This window comes from Phalacrocorax carbo, chromosome 3 (assembly GCF_963921805.1).
Source record: "Phalacrocorax carbo chromosome 3, bPhaCar2.1, whole genome shotgun sequence".
Taxonomy (NCBI): domain Eukaryota; kingdom Metazoa; phylum Chordata; class Aves; order Suliformes; family Phalacrocoracidae; genus Phalacrocorax; species Phalacrocorax carbo.
In genome coordinates this window covers 22,516,703-22,540,634 of record NC_087515.1, presented here as the reverse complement: position 1 = coordinate 22,540,634, position 23,932 = coordinate 22,516,703, and the positions used below count along the sequence as shown (strand labels likewise).

Sequence of the window (23,932 nt, the reverse complement as noted above, 5' to 3'; positions counted from 1 at the left end):
ACATTGTACGCAACACACGGAAATGTGGGGTACTACCAAGTGTTGGGTGGCCATCCCACTAGAGGGAAGTGGAGCTACTGTACTTGACTATAGTTGACCTTGTATCTGTATGCACAAATGCTTGATCCAAAGCTATTTGTTACTTTTCCTCAAATTGATCAGATTAAATAGCTTTAAATACTTTGTTCAAAAGCCTGTAACTGAATCGTTGGAAATAGTAATTAGACTACTAAGACAACCAGTTTTCAGCAGATGGCAGCATTGCACTCTGTAACTTCATTTTTCCAACAGTGGTTTTGCAACTCTCTCCTACTTAGGCTGACAGGAGACTGCCAGCTAAGTAGTAATCCAAAACCACTTCTAAAATGTTTTGAAATACAGGTCTTAGTAGATTATGATAATTGGGTATTGTTTCAGATTTCATATGGAAAATACCACTGTGCTGTATAAGAAAATACTATACTGAAACTATGAGTACACCTAAATCTTTTATGTTAACTCCTTAACTAATTGCTTTGAGATAGAGGAAGGCTGTTTGATAAAAATGTTCTTATTTGTAAAAATATTAGCAAAACACTTAAAGTTCAAACTGGAACCATGTGTGTTGAACTGTAAGTGACTTCCTGCATATTATGTCTTTAAGACTGCAACACTTCCCTCCTATTCCTTCTCAGAAAAAATCCCAACTCACTGACTTTCCTAGTCCCTGTTGTACTGCACCTTTTAAACAACATGCAGCCTGATCATCAGAATCCATAACTAAGCAGATGTACAAGTGGACATACCCTCATTAAAAGTTATCAACTGTTTGACAGTGTTCAAAGGTTCAGACGCAGCAGTTAATTTTTGCCTGTTGGAACTCAGTTGTGAATATTGCATTGTATACAAAGCACATGCTTGATTGTACATCCAATCTGGTCAATTTATAGCAATTATGGCAAAATTGGAGAGGTTGTCTCCCCCATCCCACCTGCCCTGTTGATTCAAGGGAGTTGCAGTAAGGAAATGAAAGCTGTTCATGCTACTAAAGGAAAGGGTTTGCTTCAGAGAGTTCTTCAGAAAAAAACCCTGCTGTTTCCAGACAGGCATCTGTCTGTGATGTACTACTATATACATAATCCTAAACTGCATAAAATATTTCATTTTTTGGTGTATTCTCTGAGAGAGAATATAAGGCAATTCTTAGGTTTGTCACAAGATGCCCTTTCAGAGTACTGCATTACAACCAGCTAGCACTGATGTAAATGGCAATGCAAAGCACAAGGCAATAATAAAAGGAAACTAGGTCAACTATTGCAGCCATTCAGAAAGAGGTTAAAAACATACTACTTTTGCAGATTATGCTCCTGCAACTGTTGAGTAGAAGCAAGTATATTGATATCAATTAAATTAGTGGTCTCTTTAGGAAGTTTTATGCACCTACTTTAGAGTTTGAGTGAACGAAGAAACCTTCATCCTTCTCCTCCCCATATTTTTTTTTTTTTTTCCCCCCCCCCCTTCCAGGACAAAATAATAGTGTAAGTAAAACCAAATTTCCTGCTGAATCGTTTAGGTTACGCTCTGGTACAATTCTGCCTTTTGTTACACATGAACCACAATGAAAATTTTGAATTATTCTGGGTTTTGCAGTCAAAGTATAATACTGAGGGGGTCATACTGTTTTGTGGAGATGAATGAACAGTTCTTCAGCTAGACACTGTCAGGATGTGACCATCTCAGTATTTTGGAACAAATTAAGCATATGCAGATTTCACTTGAAGTGAAAATTTCAGAAATATCATCAGCAAGGGAATTGGTATTTTGAATTGAGAGGGCTCCTCATACTCGTCAAGTCACACCCTCAGAACATGGTCTGGTGCTCAGAGCAGTCCAATGCATGCTTCCCCCCCACCCCAAAGTGCATAAAGTCATTAGTGAACAAAAATTGCATGTTATGTAGTAGAAATCTGTCCCAAGTTAATTTTTGGTTTACCTGGACTTCTGTTGCAACTTAAGCAGAGTGATAAGAATTAGTATTGATTTCATGTCTTCATCAACAGTTAAATGGATCTTGCATAAGCCTGTTTAAAACAAAAAGGAAAAGCAAAACAAAACGAGCTTGGTTAATGTTGCAAGAGGAAGTACTTTGAAAAAGATTAGCAAACGTAATATTTTATCCTTTAAAGATGCATTGAGAGACTGGGATTCTGTGCCCTCTGTGTGTATACTGTGAAAAGTTGTTGATTATCCTTCATCTTGGTCATATTTTAAACCTTTGGCATGAAGATTTTTGGATACTTTGAGTAGAGTCATCCTTTACTTCCTGCTGTCTACGGTTAAAGACATAGTACTATTGTATTCTCATGCAGGGGAGCAATGTGTGCTTGGTAAAAAAACCAGTATTGTTTCTCTTGTGTAGCAACATCCCACCCCTGTCAAAGCGGGGGGGGAGGGAAGCTCTTAACTATATCTTGCAGAAAGCCAAATAAATGTCAGAATAAAATTCCCTTGGTCTTGGAATTAAATCAGGCAATCCATCTCCTATGTCTCTTTGGGTATTAAGTTTGTGAGATAAGTCACTCTCTCTAAAAGAGCATTTACAGATCATTTCAGTGTTGCGCAAAATATTTTTTTTTAAATATAAGACACAAACACTCTTAAATAACAAACAAACAAAATAAACCCCCGAAATCCCAAACAATAAAAAAACCCAAACCAACCAACCAAAGAAAACCCCAACCAACCACAGAAGTCAGGTCTCATTTTGAGAGACTTGTCCTTGCAGCTCTGTGGACTCTCTTCCTTTGCTGTGCTGGAATGAGCAGTTGTGGGGAGGGCAGCTGCTTTGGGTGGCTTCTGCTGCTGGAATTTTGTCTGGAAGAGTGTCTTCCACTGTATATTGCCCTGGTTTTGCGACAGCATTTTATATCAAGAAAAGTTGCACCACAGAAACAGCAGGCTTAATCATACATTAATTTCTGGTGTCACTTCAGTAACGCTACAGAGTGTATCCTGAATTTGAGATAAAATATTAAATGTGAAAGTAAGCTGTATATTACACAAGGAAGATATCTGTGCTTTTGCAGGATTGAATGACACGTTTGTGGTCTGCTTGAAAGACCATGTTTTCATATTTTAATTAAATAATGGATTTTGTGACTCAGGTCTTCCAGAGGATATTATAAACTGCTTAAATAATCTGGCATATTTTTGAGATACTGAGCAACGCACACTGTGAAAATGAGTGGAATGTGTGGATATCTATCACTTTCCCCAGGCCTTGTTGCAGTTGACATGGTTGATGTAGGAATTAGGGACTAATCCAGATGAGTTTTGATGATACTCATCATGCTGTGGGGGGAGTTCCGGGTGCGTAACTCCATGTGGAATATGGGTGGCTCAGCATTTAGGGGTTATGTACTCTCAGTACGACAGGAGATGCCATCAATTTCCTCTTCACTACTCCTAATGAATTAATTTGTAGGCTTTTTTCGTAGCAAAAAAGCCTGCAATTTTGAAGGCAATGCGTTTGATCTTTTTGCTAAATATCTTCTTAGTCCATTATATGTCATTGTTGGCTACATTTGCTGAATACAAAGTAAGTGTTCTTCATTTACATGTTCAAGAAAACAGAATAAAACATGTGTTTTCATGTGTTACAGCTCTGTAATAGTTATTTGCATATTGTATACATTTTTAGAAGGGATCTATTCAAATAGCTATGTAAACCATTCAGAAAGACTCCCTTGGGCTCTGTTGTTTGCTTTGATAGGGCAGTTAATTTAAGAATTGTTTCGTTTTAAAGGATTAACAGCTTTAAGAAACTGATTTCTAAAGAGTTGTTTTTGTTTTCAAAGTGGGATGAAATCAGCTGGCAGACAGGCTTTCAAAGCATCTCTGTCCTGGTGTACTTTGGAACTTGCCTAAAGAAATTATTTCCTGGCCTGTATAGCCAACATTTCTTCTTCAGAACAAGACCTTTTAAAAGCCTCTCTCCAGCGTTTAGAAAAAGGAGAGATTCTTATAGCTGCTAAAACTGTGAACTGGGTTAATAATTTTAAGTGTTAACACACTGAAATTGGACAAATATATTCACAAAACTCAATCTGTTTTATCTTTCCAGAGAGAGTAAATCATAATGTTCTGTGATTTGTTGTGTGGTGTGTGTTTGTGTGTTTGACCAAAAACTGTTTAAAGACACAAGGAGGAAAGACAAGATTTGTAGGCAGAGGTTATGCCTCAGTAGTTGGACTGGTGCAGCTGGTGAAAGCAGCCAAACTTTCAGGTACTCAGGGCCAGGTGCCCGCACGTGTGCAGGAAAGCATTGGGCTTCAAAGCCAAATACAAGGGCGAACCCGACTGATTAGGTCATCTCTGTAAGAGGGGCCAGGTTGTACCTCTGGAGCAGAGATGGCACTTGAGACAGAAGGGTGATAAAGAGGAGGTAGCTCTTTTGTGTGGGAAAGGGTTCTGACACAAGGAAAGATGCACAACTTCTGTTTGGGTATGGGGGAGAGGTGCTGCATGTGAGGAAAGCTGAGGAGACATGTCATGCCTTTATTGAGTGGGATGTGTAGTATCCAGCACAGCTGTGACCTTCACTTTCCAGGATTACTGTTCAGTGTAATATCATGAAGTAATGATGTAATATATTGCATGAATCAATGTTATTTGTATTTTACAAAATGAGAAAATCTAAAGGATTTTTAAAACATCTATATTCCACTCTTAAGTTTGGTGGAATCAAGGAAATTACTTATCCTGTTTCATCTGCAGCAAGAAAAAATATAATAATGATCACTGATGGAAGGGTCTGGTTGGGACTGCAGTGCTGTGTACAGGAATGGTCTTCATTTCACTCTCAGTGAGAGATGAAGTAGAGGAGTGTTTCATTTTTCAAATGGGAAAAGGGATAACCACAGAGAGAGGTTCAACTTTTCAGTGTTAGCTTTCAGCTAAAGCAGTAGGTCAGGCTTGTTTCTGTGGTCCTCTCACCTTATCTGCAGACGTTTTCAATGTGTTAGCTCTGTTAGCTCACTGCTGTAACATCCCACAAACATTTAACAGATTTATGTTACAGCATCCCTTCAAAATGAAGACATATTCCCTTCTTGCTGATAGGCGGGGGAAAAAAGCAAAGGGATCTTTGTCTTTTTGGAGTCAGTTATTTAGCATATTAAAATTTTCTGAGCAAGAACAGAACAAGCCTTATAAAATATGGTATTTGCTTTCACTACAGTCTTAAAACCTTTTGGTTTTGTTATGCTGCAGTCTGCAGTTGTACATAAGTGTTTGTTGCAGTGGGAGTAAGAAAACCAAAAGTAATATTTATCACTCTAGAAACACAAGTTTTTAAAGTCGTATTTGGATGACTGCTTGTATCTTCTGAAACATACCAGTTACTAGCAGGAAAGCATCTTTATGTTAAAGAGTTAGCTTCTAAATGAGAATATGGAGCACTCCACTATCAGTTGTGTGGCATGAAAGCAGGGAGCATGGATTTAAAGCGAATGGCTCTGGAATTTGTTTAGCCCTGTATTTTAATGTGATGTTTGTAATATCTAGACTACTTGTTTTAAAATCTTAATAAAGGCACATGTCTCATATCTAAATTCAGGCAATCTGGAACCCTTATCATCAGGACTCTGTAGAAACATGAGGCTATGCCTACATTGTTATCCTTGCAGGATATGGAAACTTTTCTTTCCATGAAAAAACTTACCTTAATAGTGAAATTGTAAATTGGGATGGTAAATTTGTAATATTAAATGCTGATCTGTAGCTTTTTTTTTTTTCTTCCTTTCTCCCCCTGCCCCTGTCCTGGAGTTGCATCAGAGTAAATCGTATGGAGAACCTTGTTATAACTGTACTACTTTCAACCCTCATTACAATTCATACCCGAGTTCCTTTTTAATGTACATGAAATTTTAAGCCATTGCCATCTGATAGCTGCTTGGGATAGCACCCATTTCACCCTTTTCTAATTAATTGAAAACAACAACAACAAACCCCCTCGGTAAACCTTAAGGAGTGTGTTCCCTGACAAACAAAAGAGCATTATGCCACCCCTGTGGCAGTTTTGATGTTTAGTTCTGGCGTTTAATTTGGAAGTGGACAAGGGGAAGTGCTGCTATGGAAAGATATATGCAGATCTGAAGTCCCAACAAATCCTGTGGCTGCACACATCTGCAGAGCCAAGGGTTTCTCAGAAATAGTAGGGACACTCTTCCGCTTAGAGAAGCAGGCAGATCCAGCTGGCCTTCGGAGAAGCTGTGGAGTTTTTCTATTCCGAATTTCACTCTTCTCTCCCTGCAGTTAGAAATCAAAATGGATGCAACAGTGATTGCTGTGTAATGCCTGCATTTGCCATAGGTCTCTGCTGCAGATAGAGAAACATACATGGAGGCTAACCTACTTTATGGTTTGGGTTTTTTTATTTTTTTACCATAGGGCTTTAAGAGGAAAATTAGATATTCTTATTTGACTGACACTGTAAGACTATTTTTCTAATAGAATTAAAGCAACTTCCCAAGATCCAGTCATTCTCTTATTTCCAAGTCACGTTTTATCCTTCTTCTGGTAGAGAATCTTAACCAACACACAGCCCTTTTTACACTACTAATGCATGCTACTGGATTTGTCAATGCATGTGCTCTGCAACCGGGTGCATGGTGGTCTTGAGCTATGTCTTTTCTGTTTGTTTGTTTTGTTTTTTTTTTTTTGTCAGCCAGTTCAGGTGTTCTGATATACAGTTTGAAAATTCAGGAAAGGAAACAGAACTGATGATTTAAATTCGATCATAGTGCTTAATTTTAGTCTAAATCAGTGGGGGTGTAATATGGATTTGAATCCATATAGATTTTTTTGTGTGTGCCAGTCATCTTACCTTAGCAAATAGAACAACAGCTGAAAAGTGGAGCCCACTATTATACAAGTTCTATTATTCTAGGTAATCCATAACACAGCTTTGATAACTAATGCTCCCTCATCTAGTCTGTGGACAATAGTACTCATTGCAAGACTTATTGCTCAAAAACATTTAGCTTTATGTTGGGACTTCATCAATGTCAAAAGCTCTTAAAAAGCTAGTAAATCATGATTTAAGTTAATGGTCCATCCAAAAGATTAGAAATGAAATTTGTAGATTTCCAGACTCTTTGAGAACTGATAATCATGTACTTGACACTGTCTTCCACACACTAAAAGAAAATCTTCAAAAGGTCAGTTATCCTCTGGCAGAGGAGTTGGTAAGATGTTAAAATAGGCTAACATAAGCCAGAGCTGGCAGTGATTTAGACTTGTGGTAGGTAATATTTATGAGTTCACAAATGTCTAAGCAGCCCTGCCAACTTATTACATATCCTTTCAGTCCTTACAAAATTAAAGTTGTTTCTTCAATATTCTGGCATTTATGGCCTATACAGAAATGTTCATTTCTGTTTATTTTTACAGAAAGCAATTTCTCCAGCTTCTATGGGAGAATGATCATGATGGGACTAGAGTTTCTTTTCCGAATTGTTTTCTTTCCAAAATCCTCCAGTTACAATTACAGAATGTTCTGGGTTTTAGCCTTTTGGTTTTTTTCCCCTTCCCCCTTTCCTCATATGACTCCAGGCAAAACTTATATTTGCATTTCTGTTTCATGGTAATACCAGTACTGTACAGTTGTTCTGGCTGGTATCTTTTCAGTAATGAGCCTAGTGATGTCTAAAACCCAAATACATGGAAAATTTTAGTGGAAAGTCTCAGAAAGGTCATGTTTCTGGTCTCTGCATCCACTGGAGGTATTCTCTGGAAAGCTCGGCAGAGCATCTAACCAGCTGCTTTACTGAGATGAAATAGGGGTAATAGGATGTTGGCCTCACTGATAGCACTGTTTTCTTTATTTTCCTAAGCTATTAGTTGGGATTTATTTTATCAACTCTGCAAGCTAGGTAGTGGTCCTGCATTGAAGGCCCTAAGGGTTGGCAAGGAACTGCCACCTGGCTATTCACACTGGCTTTGGGCCTCAATCCCTGGTCTCCCTACAGAACTGGTTTCTGTAGTATTGCCTCTCTCAACAGCAGACTAAGCAAAATACACTGATGCTGTGCTGGTGGGGCAGTGAGCTACCAGTCAGGTCTCCTTGAGAGAGAGACCCAGCAGCTTGGGTGAATGGCTAATGTTCCTGGCACCAGCTGGCTGCAAATGCTGCTCTTTCAGTATGTGTTCTCCCTAGGCACCCACGTGTGTGCCACAGCCAAAGAGCGGTGGCACCGGTCCAAGTCACCTCCACAGACATAAGATGGCAGTTGTTGTAATTGCAAGTGTGAATACATGTGTTGAATACAAGATCTCTGAAATCTCAAAGCTGGTAAAAGTTGAGAGTGCTCTGAGCAGTGAACAGCAGTGGACAGTCTTTTAGCACCAGTTGGAATCTCTGGCACTTGTGTAGTAGTTGTCAATACCTGTGCTCTAAGGTTTCTGGATATGATAGGCAGGTGGCCTAAGAAAGAAAACATAAATTAAGAAGACATGTCAAACTGTCTTTTGGAGAATGGTCTGATACTGTGTTTTGATGCAATAAATTAGTGAATAGCATCTCTGTATTTATTAAGTGTGTGTGTATAAAACCAGAGCCTGTAATGATATGGGCAAGAAAGAGCTTTCTGACTTGCAGTGTTTCTAGTCATGTCAGCTGCGCCTTGGGTTAAGTTTCCAGTACTGCTGTACTGTATCTTTTTAGGGCTGGGAAGGAATGAAAGTGGTGGTCTTTACAGACAACTTGGTCTAACCAAAGCAGAGCAAGCTGCTTTAGATTCAAATTTTATTTCCTTATCTTTTTTTTCAGAGCATCGTGTTCTGAAATACACTCTACATTTGTGGAAAACCGGTGCTTCTCTTTCTCTGGCACAACCCCATTGACTATAATGCAGTTATCCCAGGGAAATTATGCGCAATGCAGACTCTCACACAGTCAGACTTGCTGCTAATCTTGATGGAAAACAGAGGGACAGACAATAAACCCTTTCTTAGCCTGTAATATTAATTTTCTTATACATTTCAACATTAAAAAAGCTCTTAATTGGAGTGATTTGCTTTGCTATGAGTGTCAGATGAAGTTGCAGTTATATTTCTGTTCTAATTTAAAAATTGAGATGTTGAAAATACAGCTTTGCATTAATTTATGCCACAAGCACCATGCTAGTGTCTTTTGTAGTATTTCTCTATATTGGATGCAGGCCACAAAAGAGGAAGCAAAATGAGGATGAAATATTTTATCAATTTAGACATAGGATTGGTGCGAGGAGGAGACTGGCTTAAGGTAGCTGGAGGAATTAAAAGAAATAAAGTGACGTCTAGTCAAAACTTGATGCTCAGATAAACTCCAGTGTTTGATCTCATGAAGACTAAGGGAAATTAAATGATACAGGTATTTCTCAATATCTTAGACAGAAAAACTAGAACGTGTTATTGGATTCTTAATCTTCTGTGTGTACACACGTACATTTCCCCTTTGATTTTATTTCTGTTAGGTAGGAGAGTCACGAGTGGCACTTGAGCTGGATAGGAAACAGTTTTCCCACTTCATGAAATTTTGAATCTGTAAATATTTAAATGTCTTGGTCTACTTATTCCCAAGTCCTTCTGTTTCAGTTAGTGATTTTTATTCATACTGCTTACTACAATGTTTAAACTTAAGAGTTGTGTAAATAGGATTAGTTTGAAAATGATGAACCAATTGTCATCACTTTTTTCCCAGTTTGATAAGTCAGACTTTTCACATGCAGACTCTCTTGATGAGAACTCTTTTATCCTGGTTTGTAATAAATCAGCAGTTGGGGGAAGCGGAGAAAAAACCTTGTATTCACCTTAGACTACTAAATCTCGTCTGGATAGCAGAGAACAGTATTTAACAGATCTATGAATTACAGGTTTAATTTGGTCCCTTCTTTCTTTCTTCCTCCTTGGCTGTAAAGTCATAATGACAAACAGTGTTATTTCCCTTCTCGGCATATGCCACATACTGCTGGAAAATATGCAACAAAATGTAACATTAACATTTCCCTGACACTTCTAAAATTAAACAAAACCTTCAGGGGAAGGAAGCTTCATATTAATTTATGTATTCCTCAGCTTTCAGGCTAGGGAGTGAGGGTGGACACCACCCATAGCAACTGCTTAAGCCAAAGTTATTTCCAGTTTAATACAAGTACATAAGCCAAACCTGATGAGCAGGAGGCTTGAACAGTGATTTTTTTTTTTTTTTTTTTTAAAAGATGTGGTAAATATGCATTTGTCTCCAGGTATTGACTGTGTTATCCAGTATTCTGTATTTTTAACATAATGAGGCTTTTGAATTAATATTTTAAACACTGGTAGTCTGTGGATTATGAAACACAAATATAATTTGTAGTTCTTAGTGGGAATAACTGCCAGTGACTCTCTGGATATTCCTCAGCTAGGCAACACAAAGCCTGTAATGTTCCTTACTTGATCAGGGTGACTGGTTTGTATTTCCTCAGCTTGGGAGGGTGCACTTTTCAGGTTTGCTGGATGTAGAGTAAGATGTATAGTGGGTCACCTTGAAAAGGAGGTAGCCAGGAGAAAGTCTCGGAGGAGATTGATTGGTGGTGGGGTTTTTTAGGTGTGTTTTTTTGGGGGGTGGGGTGGGGGCAAGTGCAGGTATATCTGTTTTATTAGTTCTCATGTCTGCTGGAGTATGTCTGTCCAGAAAGCATTCTGCAATCTGCAATTCATCTTGTACTTAGACCTTATTATGTGTCTGGACCAAAGACACCACAAAGCTGAAGCTCCATTTTAAAGATACTAGGTAGGTGGAAAAAGTCATACTACAAAATAAATTTATGATTTGGCTAATATGGTAAACCCTGCGCTATCATGTTTCACGCTGAGAAATATGCTACTTACTCCTTTGTACAAAACTCTACTGGTATGCATTCATTTCATATGAAATTTTATGGTTTAGTGTATCTTTTACATTTGCTGAAGACAGACTGTGCATTAGCGAGGGTACCTGGCTGTGAAGGTTCCTTTGTGATCTCTTCAGTTGTGGCCCACCCCTTCTTCTATTCTCAGACACTGACTTAATGGAAGTTGCCAGGTTTTCTGAAGAAGTCATACTTCTCGCTAGAACAGAACAAATGTATCTCCCCCCCCGCCCACCTCTTAGTAGCGTGCAGCAGCAAGAAACCAGGCTGTCTTGAGTGGAGGGGGTATTCTCTTGGAAATACAAGCCATTCACCATGGCTGAGTAAGGGAGGTTGCAATCCAGTTATTTGAAGTAGATACAGATTTCACTCCTGTGAAGTCCCCTGTTAACCTAAACGTTCTGTGTAAGGAAGAAACTCCAAGCTGTGTATGTTTTGTTGACAGCTTAGCATAAAATTCCTCTTCGTGGATTTTACCAGTATGTACAGTAACATGGCATCTGTGCTCCCACTCTCCAACTTCTAATCCCTTTTATCATGATTTTTCTCTCCTTTTCTTTTGTTTGGGGGTGGGAGTAGTCTTTAAATGTATACTGCGTGAAGATAAGGTCTAAAATATTTTATCTTGCTCCTTCTGGCCAAATACATTTATGAGGAAGACATTGAACTTCAAGTTTATTCAAGTCTGCTACTCATATTTCATCTCCTCCAGAATAATTTTGGTTTAGGCTGCAAGTGTGTCTAGCATATTTTTCTTTAGGCACTGATTTCTTTAAGATATAATCACAAGGTTTTGGATAGTGAGGTTACTCTTGGTGTAGAGATCACACCTTGTTGATTAGATGTTAAAATCTTTGCTGTTCTTCATAGTGCATAAAGAGAAGCTTTTGTTTGTGGGGTGTGTAACCTAATGGTATATTTTGTGTCATTCCTTAATTTCAGTTTCTCTGGGAAGACTCTTTCATGAATTAATGAACAAGCTATGAAATCGCCAAGAATCATAAGTTACCTCAAAGGAATTGCAGAGCACCATGGTGCATCAAACATTTTCATTCAACTCTGTCTTTGTGTAAGCAATAGTGGGTGTTTCCTCTCCAGCATACTTTTGTTCTAAATTTAGTAATATATTCTTTCATTGCTATATGTGGAAACTTTTCATATAATTTCCATTAATATTAATGGGTGTTAGGTGGGGTCCAGTAATTCCATGGCACAGCTAAGAAAGAATAGATCCCTTTAGGCTTTTTTACTTGCATGTTGGATTTTAGCAATAGTGTCAACCAATTTCAGTGCCAATGCCAAAAGTGTTTGACCACAGAGGTAGCCTTGAAGATGACTTTCCTGAAGTTCAAAGATCCTGAAGTGTTAAAAATAACTTTGCAAGCAAATTATACACTAATGGCAGCATTCCACTATCTCTCTTGTCAGTCACTAGTTACCCAAATGAAAGAGGAAAAGGGTGGTATGGAGACAACCACAGCCCTACAGCAGCCCACAGTGTGTCTACCCATAGCTTTCCCATTCAGAGTGGTATTGGCGCACCTGAATTTGCAACGTGCTAACAGTATGCTCTTCTGGTCTGGCATGCTTCATGAAGGATGTGGCAGAGTACCTCAGGGGAAGATGCCTTCTGCTTGAATTACGTGTGCCTTCTGGGCTGCCAGAGAAGCAACTTGTGAAAGCAAGCCTCTTGCGAATTGGTAGTGAGTCACGTAATGGCAGAACTCTTGTGTGCTTCGTGATTCAGGTCCTTCAGGCAGACACCGTGAACATCTGCCTTGTTTGCTGAAATATGTTAGTGATATGTGACAGTCCAGGTACAGAGGTACTCACATTTGGGAAAAGTGGGGTTTGTGATGAAATTTGTGTAATGAATTCGGCAATTACCTAACATAAATGTGCTGCTTTAAGCCGCTCCAGATGTCGGAGTGGCAGTGTCTGAATTTGCTCTATATCCAGACCAGTAGTGCTGCTAAGGCTGCAAGAGCTCACCAAGCACTATCACTATGGAAAAAAACCACCAGAACTGAATGTATCCATAGAGAGAGACTTTTATTCTGTCTCTGAAAGTCAGGCCCTGTCCTTCCTGTGCTGCACAAAGGTGAGCCTTTGGAGAAAAGAGCTAGGAAATGAACTCTAGAGATGATCAGGGAGACAGTAGTCAATGACTGAATTAACATGTGCCTCAAGGCCACAAGAGATAGTGTATCATCACCATCCCTGGAGGTATTTAAAAGACGTGTAGACATGGCACTTCGGGGCATGGTTTAGGAGACGTGGTTGTGTTGGGTTGATGCTTGGACTTGGCGATCCTAGAGGTCTTTCCATACATAGAATCATTAAAGTTGGAATATCTACCCATCAACTTTGTAAGAGCAAGCATAATTAAAAGAGTGTTTGGTATCTTGCCCAAGCTTGATATAAAATTTTGGAGGAGGTTACTAGTAAACAGAGTGGATAGAGCAGTTATGTCTATATGTAGTAATTATAATATACGATTCTGCAACTTACAATGTGTATTCAATTAAAAGAGGAAGACGACGGTTAGTAGAACCAAGTGAAGGATAAGGGTTGTGAAACAACTTCTGCAAAACATTCAGATAGATTAAAAAATGAAGCACACAATCATGCTAAAACATCTTCAGAATGTAGCCAATGTATTTTTAAGTACTTTGGCACACATACAAGTTTTGTAACTGTAAATCTGCATAAATTGTGTCATTCTTTAAGTGTTTACAGGCTGCCTGTGGTTCTAATTATTAACCTCAGTGTGAAATTAGTTTGGTTTTAATGCTATATCACGGTCTAGACTGGGTTTCATATCAGCACACTGCAAATGCTATGGAGATCCTGATAAAATGAACCATCAAAGTTACTCAGATATTATAATATGCATTTATGTCTACAAACAAAAACTGAGTTTGGGTTGTGCAAGATTTGCTGAATGCTTGCATGTTGGCACTCACTCAGTACATTAACATAAATACATTAGCTGTAGTATTTTCAGTTTAAGATCACGGCTGCACAAATTACTTACAGACTTCTCCGTGTCTGTTGAAGGGTGTGTGTGTGGGGGGGGAACCAGCAGTTGGCAGTTTCAGTGTTCTTGCTCACCATGCTTCATGTCATCGAGAGTATGATTTAATATGGCTCCCACTGTAGCAATGTAGCGTAAGATTAAAGACCCACACAGAACATGCTCCAAATCATTATCTTCACTTGAAAAGATATTTTCCATGAGCATGAACATACTTGTATGCAAAGTAATGACGAGGGTTATGTTTTGTGTCTGTGGACAATGCTGTAATGTCAGGAACTGCTTCGAATTTTAAAATTGGTTAAAATCAAAATTAAATATAGACAATGAAGGGAAGAATGACGTCTTTCAATGTAACTTCACTGATTTCAGGTCAACCTCTTTAAGTCTGCTATTCATGCTGAAGTAATTAGAATTTGCTGGGTGAATTTTTGTTTCATATAAACCTACTAAAAAGTCCCCTTGCTCACTCCACCTCCTGAAAACAAAACACAACTAAAACTAAGGCACACAATGAGCACCTGAAGTTTTCTTTTGAGTTGAATCCAGCTGTGCTTTTCAGACTCCTTTTTTGCTAGTGTGCATGTGAGACTAGGACTTTACCAAAAGGTTGTTCTACAATAGGAGATTTTAAATGAGTGTTTGCTGAAATCTGTGCTGTATTTATTGATGTTGGAGAATAGGGAGGTGAGAAGAACCCTGAAAAAGTGTTATGCCGCTGTGAGAGAAAAAAATTCGGTGTGATATAGAGATCCTAGAAGTGGTCTTTAGCATCTTCAATAGGCAGTAAGCACAACTGGCCTATAGTAAACTAATCTGACAAGTCAGGAAACCTGAAGGCTTCTGATGCATATAGCATAGACTTCCCTCCCACCCCTGCCCTTCCAATCTTAAGCTTTTTTCTGTTCTGTAGAAGGTGATCTCAAATGAGAGCACAAAGAATATTTTGCTCTGAAGTGTGTCTGGATTAGAGATTTTTATCTTCTAGATCTTTGTGCGGAGCTTTGAATGGGCGTTGCTTTCCCAGCTTGTTTGATACTTCTCTCTGACTCTGAGTTTTGTTCAGCTGAGGAATAGATTTAGGACAATTATAAAGTAACTTTCTTTTTAAATACAAGAAAGACTTATTTTGTTTTTATTCTCCGCATGGTTAAGTGGGAGTTGATTTGGTTTTAGATACAAACTGCAGCTGGATTGTAATGGGCATGCACTTAGACTTAAGCATGACAGAAACCTGTTATTTACTTTTCTAAGAGTACTTTGTGTTCATAAGGACATACTTATCACACTAGAAGTTTTTCAGAAAGTGGATCAAGCACCCAGATGGTCAAACACTAATACAGGGGGGTGACCTGCAACACTATCTCTGTCTCCTTCTTAACAATGAAAGGAGGTCAATGTGAAGTGTATAAGGACTAGCACATTAATTAGTAGGTTTAAATTGTTTGCACAGCTTTTACTGAGTTCACATAAATGCATGCTAGAATTATTTTAATTCTAAAATAATTTAAGTTTAAATCTAAGATTAATTTAAAAATTTAAAAAGGCAACTTACTGCTGTATATTTAAACCAATGTTCAAAGGGATTTCTAAAGGTATTTAGCGCTTTAAGATCAGCAGCCTTCATATTTAGGCTCCTTAAACTTGTTTTATAAACATCTTAAAATGGAGTTGTTAATTGCTTTAGTTCATCTTCGGTAACACTAAATCTTCTATGCTTGAAGTTGTCTTTTGTGAAATGTCCATCAAGTCACCACATTTTTGAACTGGTGGAGAAAGATAAACTTCAGGGTTTGAATTTGACTGGATTGTGTGCAATCTAAATCCCTGGGCATGGTTAGAATGGGAACAGACCTCTAGCCTTATACCTCTTCTACTAGAAAAGTTTACAAGAGAAGCAGTCTTATGCTGAAAATTCATGACAACTTAAAACCAAAAAAGCCTATTTATAACAGTCTGAGTCATGCAGCACTTGCAGGCAGAGTATTTGCGTTAACACTGAGGACTTCTAGAAAAGGGGGGAAAAATAAGCCCCCCCACCCCCTCTCTTGGTTACCTTCTACAAAGATGCAGTACTTCACGTGTGATGCTACCCTTGTGCACCAGGAACTGTTAAACCTTCTACTGATCAGACTGCTGTATCTAAGTTACTTTTTTGGTAATAAATTGTTTGCAACTGTTTGTCTCGTGTCCATTTTTGAGGTCAGAATTATTTTAAGGATTCCTTTAATAGTTGTGTTTCAGTTTGGATTTTGTGTTTCTACTGTAACAAACCTTCAAGTCTAAATAAACAGGAAAAATTAAAATTGAGACAGACCCTTCTGCCTTTATATCTCTTCTGTTGGAAATGTTTGAGATACACCCCTTTTCCCCCCCCCCCCCCTTTGCTGGAATTATTTATGATAATTGTTCCTGACTTTTTCAACTCTTGTAACATGGGGAATGTAGTACAAAAAGAGTAAAAGTAGGGTATTGATAATAAGTTCGAGGTTTTCTTTTAAATGGAGCTTGGCAAAAGCTATAGTAAAAGTACTTTTTCTTAACTCATTCTGTAGAAACTACTAAACAGAGATTATATGATATCTTGTTTTCATTTCCCTCCTTATGCCAAACAAGTGTACTTTGTAGAGTTCCTTGTGTTACATTGTGAATGGTTTGAAGGAAATGCTCATTTCTATTTCTATTCCAAAGTTCATCTAATGGTTTATTTCTAATATGGAAGCAAAAAACCTCAGCTTTCAGCTTTGTTTCTTAAACAAAGTCCCAATATATAGCACCGATTGAAGCAATAGGGGAAAAGGCAAACATACAGAGGAAGGAATGCTGAATACATGCTGGTAAGCTGTTCAGCAGGGAGTTACTTTGCCACAGAAACAGTGTGATCAATCAGATGCACTACATAAGCCATCTAGACTTGGTTTGCCCATTTACTGATGACCAGCATGCACAATGAAATCTGCAGTAAGTGTAACTGGAATGCTTATATGGTGGGCACCTTGCTTGTGACCTCTGGTTACATGCTTTATTCTGAGAGAAGTGCTTATCCTCTCTGTCTTCTCTCTTACTGTGTCCCTGAATCAGTTAATTATCCACTGAGGGAAAACAAACTAAGAAACTGAGATAAAGTATTCCAAGGAGTGCCCTCTAGTAGATGCCAAATAGCCCCACTTCCATTCTAATTTGCAGATTATTAGAACCATTTCTAGCTTTCTCCCAATGGCCAGTGACTTGTTCTTGCCTGGTTTAAAGAACTTGTTAGCAAACCAGATTCTGTCAAGAATTTTCTGATATTTGTTAGAGGGGAAAGTTACTCTGCTGTCACTTCTTAAGGTGACAAAGGATAAATAAAAAGTTGTGTTTGGAATCTGAATATTAAGGTTATACAGGAGGGTGGCTTTCAGACTTACAGTACAACAAAAATGGTACACTAATAATGCAAATTTATTACTATTTTATAGCTTCCTTGGAAAAACACATCGTCTGTTATACATGCACTAATAGGTCTTTGTGTGTAGAAGCAGGATGTTTTACAGTTGGAGGGTAAGGAGTTATGCCCCCATTTTAAAACCCAGTAATCGTAGCAGAGAGCTGACTCAGTGGTAGGAAATGTATCTAAGATGTCAAAAATCTTCTAATAGATGAGAGAAATAAATGATTGCCAGGAAACTCCCATGCAACAAATGAGCAAAACAGGAACAAAAAGATGATCTTGGCGTAATGAAACCTGTATTCTAAACACAGCTGAAACTAATTAAATGAAAACCGAGCTAAGCAAGATTGATCAAGTTAGTCTGGAAAAAACTGTTACCTGTTTTATTAGATGCAGTGATTCTCTAGTAGATCAAAATAATAGAAAATTATTCAATGTAATTTCCAAATCTTAAAAATTAAACTAGTTTTCTATGCTCAGTGTAGTCCCCCACCCCACTCAAGAATATCAAGAGATACCTTGAAAGCATATCTTTGCTTTTAACTATGTTTTTTAAAATTTCTTTATTTAAAAAGGAACAATTTGATGATATCCCAAACATAACTTGTAACTGGTATAGTACTTAAAGTAGGCCATATTAATATTTTTTAGAATTTTGTATTTCTAGCTACGTCACCAGATCATAAGCTTCCCCAATTTTATATGTACACTACAGTATTAAAAAAAATAAATCAGGGTTTGATTGTTGTGAAAGAGCACCATCCCTTGCATTCAGTATGGGGATGGGAGGTTGAACAGTGGAGAAACAAAAACCAGTTACTTTCTTTGTGGGATGTACATATGTAGTTGCCAAGAAAGGGTTAGAAGGCGGAACCCTTATTCTTGTATGGGCGACACAGATTCACTTGGTCTGAAGTAATAGTTTTATTTGAACAATAATGCTCTCATGCCAAGTCACATGGGTATCTCCACCTGCTGTATAGCATCTTGTTTCAAAAATCACGAATGATGCAAAATAGAGGGGCTGTATTAGTGAGTCTGGCATTCTCATAGCGTGAACGCAGTGATTTCTTAGGGTTTTGCTGACCTGTGACTTTATTAGGAACCTTCATCACTTTGATTCACTCAAGTCTTTCAGGAAGAAAGTGGTCAGCTCCCTACTGTGAAAATACTAATTTATCACAAAGTCTCCCCAACCCTCTGACATTTGAAGCGTGGAGTATATATACAGAATGACCTGTGCTTTCTGGCATGTGTTAGGGACCTTGTAGGTGCTTTATCTTCTCAGTAGATGAAGAATAATACAATAAACTGACCTCCTGGTCATCTGTGCTGACTCTTTTTTAAAAAGCATGTTAAAGAACTGAAACCATTATAAAGACAATGTTCCCTTATAAATGCGTTTATGTATCTGTGTGTCTACGCGTGTTTGCTACTTGTACAGGACTAAACGATGTGACTGGGAATTGAGTCTGGATGGCAGTGTGTTTCAAGTATGCATAAGATACATTCTTTTGGGGTGAAACCAGAACAGATCTTTTCTGGCTGCACGTGCTGGGCATACAGGAGCCCAAATACATGGGATCCAGCCAAATAATTGAAGTCCTGAAGCTTACTCTGAACATGCGTACAGATGTAAAGCTCTTGAGTTACTGATCTGATGTGATGATCTGAGGAGGCTTCTTACACTGTTACAGGAGCCAAATGACTTGGGCATCTTTATGCTTGCTATCTTCTAGCAGCAGCTTTGCTGTTCTTTCATGTCTGTAGTTCCACTTTTTTTTAATGACCACTTTCCATTTCCACTTTCCACATTCCTTGCCAACTCCTTTTCTGAATGTTTTGTCTCCACAATAGACCACTTTTGATTGTTCCTCTTTCTAACTGTCCACTTATGTCTTCAACACCTGGGTTTCCCAGAAGATCCACCTAGAGCACTGAGGAAATTGTACTGCTGCTCATCAGCCTGTGCCATGGGAGAGGCTGGAGCTGTTCTGCTGGCAGGGTAATGCAGCAGCAGGATCAGGAGGCTGCTAACCTCGTTGCTACTGCGGGGTATGAGGAGAGCAGCAATCGGTGTGCATGCCGTTCACAATGATGAACAATAACTCCTTGAAGACCCAGAAACTGGGAACCATTCATCAGCTCTGCCCTCAGTATAAAGATCCTGAACAAATCCTTGGACGTGAATGCTTAGGGCTCCAGAGCTGCAGTGTGTAAGTGTTGGGAGGAGAGTGCAGGCTCGGCTCTGTTCCAGGATCCCTGTACCTTAAAAAAGATACGGAAAAGGGCACACTGTCATCCAAGGATGCCTATATTCAATCTGAAAAAGTGGTGAGCGAAGGTCATTATAGGTACTCCTTCCCTTATGTTTTTCTTTTGCATGGCTAATAACTGAGCTCAGCATTGGAGCAAGGTTCAGTGTGGTGTTGCTACTTGACGTGATGACACGCAAGATGGTATCACTCCTGAGTGAACAGGAGCAGAAGTATGGCCTACTTCTGTGTGGGAAAACAGTAATGCATGGCTGCTGTTTGTGTGTGACAGCTGCCAGTATAGCATGACACTTTCTAGAGGGGTTTGCTGAGGTTCCTGCAAAGCAGGCAGCAAAGGCTTGTTGGATAGCTTTCCTTCAGACAGCTTCAAACTGCAAATGCAGTCAGGACATTTGGTTCAAAGAATCAAAGTTGACTGAAGTAGAAATCCAAGAAGAGTGTACAGTATAATATAGCCTGCAGAACTAGCTGCTCCAAGCTGCTGATCTGCTGCAGGGTGGTACCAGGCCAAAACTGTTGTTCCTTCCTGAAAATGAACATGCTGAATTTATGTTTGAGCTGTGTATGAGGGCTTCTCTGTCACTTGAGGTTTCTCACTGGCTTCAACAGATATTTTTTTTTTTTTTTGGAAGTAAAGCTATTGTTTTTTCACAATAACAAACTTTTGGTATGTTTAATATTTTAGTAATTAACTTCATAATCAATGATAAAAGGGATACGAGGAACCTGAGGGAACGGCCCCAACTGTAATGGATGGGCAAGGATCTTTATCCTTACCTGACATTCCAATAAAGTCCTTATTTTGGAAATTACTTTATGTGGCAGGAAGCTTGGGCTCATAAGGGCCTAGCCAAGACTATACTTTTTAGGTTACCTTGTGTTGTATAGGTAGCTCATAACACTTCAAAGTATGGTGGCTGGCTAGTGGAAAATTCAGCAGATGTCTGAGAAGATCCTTTAACCAAAACAATAGATAAATTTACAGTTACCAAATGGTTGCACGTAAATGTCTGCTGCTGTAACAGAAAAATTATTCAGCACAGCTGCTGATTTCTAAAAATTCCAAAATACGTGGAGCTGGGTCTTTAGGGCTGAGTATTTCCATGGTTTGTTTTACTTTGTGTGTGAGAGATACAAGGTTACATTATTAATTTTCTTTAAATGTTTCTCTAGTTTTATAACTTGTTCAAGTGTTTTAGAGAATCTTGTAAACTGATGGTTTGTTTCATTGATTAAGTAAGAGTTGTGTGTAGGAAAGACTTTGTAATGACAAATGAAACTATACACATAATTGCATAGTTTCCACTCTATAAAAAGTGTTCTGCAAAGCTGGAAGGTATCATTAGACCTGTGTTTATAACTCAGGATGGCCTCATTTCACCAGCTTTTCTTGCAAATTAGTTCCCAGATGTCAGAAATATTGTCCAGTTGCCAGCTATTGCATAAACTCCTGAAGTGTGAGATATGACTTACTGCTCTTGCACTGACCTCAACTGTCAACAGGAAAATAAATGATCATGAAGTAGATTGGATGAAGCAAGATTCAGGAAAGCAAACTTAATATCTAATTTTAAGTGGCCTTTGATTACACAACTAACACAGCTGTAGCTGAGATACATAATTTTAACGTTTCTCAACTGTGTTAGTAAAAAACCTCATATTCTTGGATAACCAGAAAACCTTTATGCAGGTTGGCAGCTGTGTTTAAATCTCTAGCTATCTGACTTCTAACAGCATTTGTGTGTAATGTAGGAATGAAAACAGATACTTTTAAAGTGGATTTTGGGTGGGGAAGTGGCTCCTAACCCCATGTCCCAGCTTGTTGATGTTCTTTCTAAGATCAGATGCTTCCAATTTGTGCCCCATGCGTTTTACTACCAAGTGTTATAGAGTGCAAGCTATCTCCATGTCACAAGTAGCATCTCTGCCCCATACCGTCCATTGTGTGGCAGCGTGAGTGTCCAAAAAGTTACCTCTTGGAAAGGTCAGCTCCTCATTGCTGGACTTTCTTGGGGCCTTGGCTGGACTCAAGAAGATCAGGATGCTCTGTCTGTATGGTACTAGTTCTGTGTTGGCCCCAGAGATGGGGGTGTTGAAATGTAGATCCTGTCACATAGTGACTCCCTGCCTCATTCCTAGAGCAGACCAGAAATCTCTCGGACAAGACTGTAGCTGGCCTTCGTGTCCTGAGGAAGCAAGGAACTGGTGTATCCAGTGCTGAGAGTGGTCAGCCATGCGGTAGCAGCTGAAATAGGTTTTTCCTTAAATTGTCAACATTTCCTTGCATCCTTTGCTTCATTCTGTTTTCCACTATCGTTGCATTTTATAATCTAAAGCTTGGTGTTTTGAGGAGTGTGAACCAGGGCTGTAGTCCTGCATGAAGACACTTTTGGGTGGATGGTGGTGCCCTACCCCCCCCACCCCCCACCCCCCCCGCCCAGCACAGGTTGGTTTTCTGTGTGTGGGTTCTGGATTTTTCTTTTTTATTATTTAATCCCAGTCCTGCAGAATCTACTGGGGTTGCTATTGTTAATCATAGTACTGAAAAGTCACTAGCTAGTTCCTAGGACAACTGGATTAAAAAAAAAAACTACTAGGATTTTATTGACTTTCTATTTTATGAATTTTGGGAAAAACTAGTCTCATGTTTGCAAGCTCTCTCCTGGAGATGAGCCTTAAAAACTTTCTAAATCAGTGAGATTCTTAAAATCTGTGTTTCTAGAAACATAAATGCATAATATAATGAAGTTGCATGTAGTATCCTTTCTACTTGCTATGTAATAACTCCCTTGCTTATTCCATGTGTTTGTAAATCTGATAGTTATTCATAGCTAGATATAGTTGTCCCATAGTCAGATGCCTGTAGTACCTATAGTTGTCCATACACATATGGATGAAGTTATGGCTGACTAAACAGCTGGTCAGATAAGAAACATGTTTATAAATGACATTAAAAAAATTGTTCTGCACTAACTGGGCTGGAAAAACTAGTCAGATGGGCTCAGTCTTGTTCCCTTGGCTTTAACTTTGTTTTCAAATATCAAGCTCATTCTCTTAAAAAAGAGTGCCTTGCTGTGTAAGGGAGATGACTGTAGCTTGCAACAGCATTGCCTTATTCCAAATTTGCAGACTAAAATGATTAATATCAGGCAGATGGCAGACAGTTTGCTGTAAATCATGCAGGGTTGTCAGTTCACCAGTCGTTGAAACTCAGCCCTAAAAAGTGACACTAGGTTAATGACCTAATTTTGTATAGGGAGAATTGCATTCACAAAGTAGTTTTTCACTCAGATAGGTTTGTAAAATGACTCCACTGTATGCTTTCTTAGGCTATTGTTATTTCTCCATTTAACTTAATTTGTTGTCTATGTGCAGACTCATTAGATGACTTCATAATCAAATTGCAAGGTTGGCCATAATTATGCAGTCAAAAGTGGCTAATGGGTTCAGTTTTAACTGTAAGTTCTAGCTGAAAGAGCTGGGAGAGGGTAATTCTGGAGAGGTTTTCTTAAAAGAAAATTAGCTTAAATTGAGTTTTTCAGTTCAGAACTAAAAAGTTACGTGCTAATCAGAATTTATGTCACTGTGTTCCTTTTTAAAAACTGTAAATGTTACTAGAGATGTAATGCTAAAACATTATACATAAGCTACTTAGAGTAGCTACTTTTGTTATAACAACAATTCCAGATCTCAGTGCACCAAATCTCGGTGGATTTTTAACCCAGGTGCACAAATAAATCTCTTGGATAAAGAAACATCAGCTCATAGTTTACACTGAATTTATGTAAGGTTTATGACCTGGTGGGTTTTTGTGTGGTTCAGACTTACAGCTGATTTGGGTGGGGAATCTTTTGTTTGTTTTGGCTGAACCTGTTAGCATACCTACCTGAAATGCCTGTATTTTGCAAGAATGCCATACAAGCTTCTTCTCAAACTCTTGCATAAAATGCCAATTGTGTTGGTTCCCTCTGCCAGTCAGTTGAAGAATATTAAAAGTTTAAAAGTAGGGAAATAATTTTGGTTTGCTTATTTAGGAAAACAAGGTCTTTTAATGAAATAACAATTATTTTGTTTCAACTTGATTTACTAGGAAGGTGTTTAGGTTAAAAAAACAAAAACAAAACAAAAAACCCAAACAACAACCCCCAAAAAACCCAACCAAAAAACCTAAAACAAACAAAAAAACCCACAAAAACCCCAAACAAAAATTAATCTTGAAATATTTTAGCTTCTATATGGCATGCTCTAGTGCATGAAATATCTTAATATCTGTTGTTGA

General features: G+C 38.5%; 1 long non-coding RNA gene across 1 annotated transcript; it reads right to left on the bottom strand.

Annotated features, from left to right (window-relative positions):
• Positions 1–1,493: 1,493 nt before the first annotated feature.
• LOC135312826 (uncharacterized) lies at positions 1,494–2,857 on the bottom strand. Its single transcript, XR_010372446.1, has 2 exons — positions 2,724–2,857; positions 1,494–2,060 (listed from the first exon to the last, which is right to left on the bottom strand). It is a non-coding gene; the product is annotated as an uncharacterized LOC135312826 (long non-coding RNA).
• Between the last annotated feature and the right edge of the window lie 21,075 nt (positions 2,858–23,932).